The 3,861-nt window shown below is 39.8% G+C and overlaps 1 pseudogene; it reads left to right on the top strand.

Annotated features, from left to right (window-relative positions):
• Positions 1-511: 511 nt before the first annotated feature.
• LOC116478824 (glyceraldehyde-3-phosphate dehydrogenase-like) lies at positions 512-1,518 on the top strand (annotated as a pseudogene).
• The last annotated feature ends 2,343 nt before the right edge of the window (positions 1,519-3,861 follow it).

The following is a 3,861-nucleotide window of genomic DNA, read 5'->3' as shown; positions in this document are numbered from 1 at the left end:
GGAATCTGTGAATAATGAGAATTGACTGCAGTTAGTTTAAGCAGTTGTGAAAAATTGAAGGCCAACACCACACCAGGTGTAAAAAACATCAAATTACCAAATTTTAAATGTTAAATTTTCCTCTAATATTTTAATGAATGTCAACATACAATCAACTAATTTGGAATTGCTGTGGGTGAGTTGCTAGAGAAACATGAATATTTGGAAATTTATTCAACTCAAAATTTTTTCCCAAGACAGACAATTTAGGAGAGCAATTAAAATCATTTGCAAGAGTGAGAGTGGCAACCTGCATTTCAGTATACTGTACCAATGTGGTCATTTTTTTCCCCAGCTCATCACTGCCCCCTAGGTGAAATGAACTGTTAATAATTCAAGAAAGCTTTTAAAATCATTTAAGGCATTTTGGTTTGTACTTGTAATCATTAAGAACAATTTCAGGCTTCTGCTCTTCTGGTTCGACAGACAGCTGCATCTTCTCATGTATCACTAGCCGCTTCCCTGAGACACCATGGTGAAGGTGAAGGCCAGAGTCAATGGATTTGACTATATTGGGCACCCAGTCACCAGGGCTGCTTTTAATTCTGGTAAAGTGGATATTGTCACCATCAATGATACCTTCATTGACCTCACCAACATAGTCTACAGGATCTAGTATGATTCCACACATGGCAAATTCCATGGTACAGTCAAGGCTGAGAATGGGAAGCTTGTCATCAGTGGAAATCCCATCATAATCTTCCAGGACCAAGATCCTTCCAAAATCCAATGGGGTGATGTTGGCACTAAATATGTTGTGGAGTCCACCAGTGTCTTCACCACCATGGAGAAGGCTGGGGCTCATTTGCAGGGGGAGCCAAAAGGGTCATCATCTCTGCCACCTCTAGTGATGACCCCGTGTTTATGATGGGCGTGAACTATGAGAAATATGACAACAGCCTCAAGATCGTCAGCAATGCCTCCTGTACCACCAACTGCTTAGCACCCCTGGCCAAGGTCATCCATGACAACTTTGGCTTTGTGGAGGGACTCATGACCACAGTTCATACAATCACTGCCACCCAAAAGACTGTGGATGGTCATTCCAGGAAACTGTGGCATGAAGGCCTGGGAGCTCTAAAGAACATCATCCCTGCATCTACTGGCACTGTCAAGAACATGGGCAAGGTCACCCTGAGCTGAACGGGAAGCTCACTGGCATGGCCTTCTGTGTCCCCACCGCCAACCTGTCAGTCATGGACCTGACCTGCTGTTTGGAAAAAACTGCCAAATATGATGGCATCGAGAAGGTGGTGAGGCAGGCATCGGAGGGCCCGCTCAAGGGCATCCTGGGCTACACCGAGCACCATGTTGTTTCCCTCCGACTTCAACAGCAACACTCACTCTTCCGCTTTCAGTGCTGGAGCTGACATTGCCCTCAACAACCACTTTGTCAAGCTTATTTCCTGGTATGACAATGAATTTGGCAACAGCAACAGGCTGATAGACCTCATGGCCCACTTGACCTCCAAAGAGTAAGACCACCAGCCCCAGGGACAGCATGAGATAAAAAAGAGGCCCTCAGCTGCTGGAGAGTCCCTGCCACATTCAGTCCCCCACCACACTGAGAATCTCCCCTCCTCACAGTTTCCAAGCAGACCCCTTGAAGAAGGAGGGGCCTAGGGAGCCTCACTTTGTCATGTACCATCAAAAAAGTCCCCTGTGCTCAGCCAAACAAACAAACAAACAGAACAATTTCAGCTGCAAATAAAAGAAAATAGAGAACAAAATTTCCTCATATTATTTAGATGTTGGGAGGTAGGTCCTTATCATTATAAGTTATTTCTGATTTTAAAATATCGTCAAAACCTCAGGTGTATATTTTGTGTGTTGTCATTTTCTGCATGCCAGAGTTACCACAATAGTTCTAGGAGTTTCAGACACATCGAGGCATCAATTCAATTTTTAAAAAATCTCCAAAGGAAGAAGAAATGTTGTGTTTACATAGTCTTATCTGAACCCTGTAAACAACTTCTTCTAATGTGTGTTTGTTCGTAACGGTGCCACATGCTCATGGAAAAACAGGCACAGGCAAAGAGAATAGCATACTTGTGGGGTTGTGGGCTTCTTCTGTGAAACACACAATAGAGTGAAGGAGAATGCAAATCTGTATGAATTTTGAAATTCTGTAAGGACATAGGATGGGAAAGTGGATGCTTAGTAAGCAATAAACAACGTACACTACAGAATCATAACTAACACTTCATTACATGACACTATTGGCTTAGGAAGATAAAATGTTACAATTTAAAATACAGTGTTTTTTAAATATTTAAGTTATTTTTACCAGCTGTGTTTATTTTTCAGTGTTTTTCTTTTGTTTTATTCAAGTGAAAGTTTTTGTTATATTCACATGAAAGTTGTGTTTGAAAAAGTTTTCTGTACTACTCCTTTAACATCAACTTTATTTAGAACTCAGTGCCTTAGGGGACATTTGTTTTTAAAGAGGAGGAGACCATTCAACTGAGCTTAGGTTAAAAATGGACTTCTGTATGATTTTTATATTCATATAAAGGATTTTTATTAGGCAATATAGTCTCAAAGATGCTGCATGTATTATTTGGAAGGGGAACAGGTTGAGGAATTAGTTCTGAAAATCATTTTATGATTAAATACGTCACTCTAAAGAAAATAACAAAATGCAAGGTACCATCATAAAATAAAGAATGCCCAAAAATTGTAATAATAAAATTATCAGAATATGAACAGGGCTAGAAAAAAAAAGACTTAATAGAACAAAATAGAAAGCAGAACCAACCTATACATGTATGTAGAAAGTTCATCATTTGTATGGTGGTATTTCAAATTTGTGGAATCTAGATCAGTCAATTTGAATAAAAAATACTGGCTGAATTCCAGCTGGAAATCCTGGACTGTCCAGTTAATATTTTCATTCTAATAGGCATCTTAACATCACAAGTTCAAAACAGAGTTCACGATTTCTTTCAATCTATCCTTTCCCATTTTAATAAATAACAAAACTCTCTACTTGATTACTCAAAATAAAAATCTTAGGGTCTTCCTAGATTCTTATCTTTTCGCATTTCAAACATTAGGTAAACCAATTACATTGAAAGAGATAACTGTTGTCATTTAAAAATGAAGTATATCTATAAAATTGTATATGGTAGCCCCTGCTTAGCCATGGGGGACACATTTCAAGACCCCCCAGTGGCTGCCTGAATCCAAAAATAATACCAAATTTAATGTATACTACATATACTATGTTTCTTCGTATAATGCATATCTGAAAAAGTTTAATTTGTAAATTAGGCACAGTAAGAAATTAACCATAACTAATGATAAGATAGAATAATTATAACAATATACAGTAATGAAAGCTACATGAATGTAGTCTCTTTCTGTCTCAAAATATTTTATTGTACTGTCTTCACCATTCTTGTTCTCTTAATCTGTCAATCTGATCACCAAGAGGACTACTGAGTGACTCATGGGCAGGTAGCATGGACAGCGTGGATATGCTGGGCAAAAGAATGATTCACTAAGTGACTAAGGGGCGGGAGCCAGACAGTGAGCCTTTCTGATGAACAACGTGCAATTTAAAACTTACGAACTGTTGGCCGGGTGCGGTGGGTCACGTCTGTAATCCCAGTATGTTGGGAGGCCGAGGAGGGTGGATCACTTGAGGTCAAGAGTTTGAGACCAGCCTGGCCAATATGGTGAAGCCCTGTCTCTATTAAAAATACAAAAATTATCCCGGCATGGTGGCTCGCACCTGTAATCCCAGCTACTCTGGAAGCAAAGAATCGCTTGAACCTGGGAAGCGGAAGTTGCAGTGAGCCGAGATTGCACCACTGCACT

This window comes from Hylobates moloch, unplaced genomic scaffold (genome assembly GCF_009828535.3).
Source record: "Hylobates moloch isolate HMO894 unplaced genomic scaffold, HMol_V3 SCAFFOLD_3, whole genome shotgun sequence".
Taxonomy (NCBI): domain Eukaryota; kingdom Metazoa; phylum Chordata; class Mammalia; order Primates; family Hylobatidae; genus Hylobates; species Hylobates moloch.
This window is presented reverse-complemented; position numbering and strand designations above follow the sequence as displayed.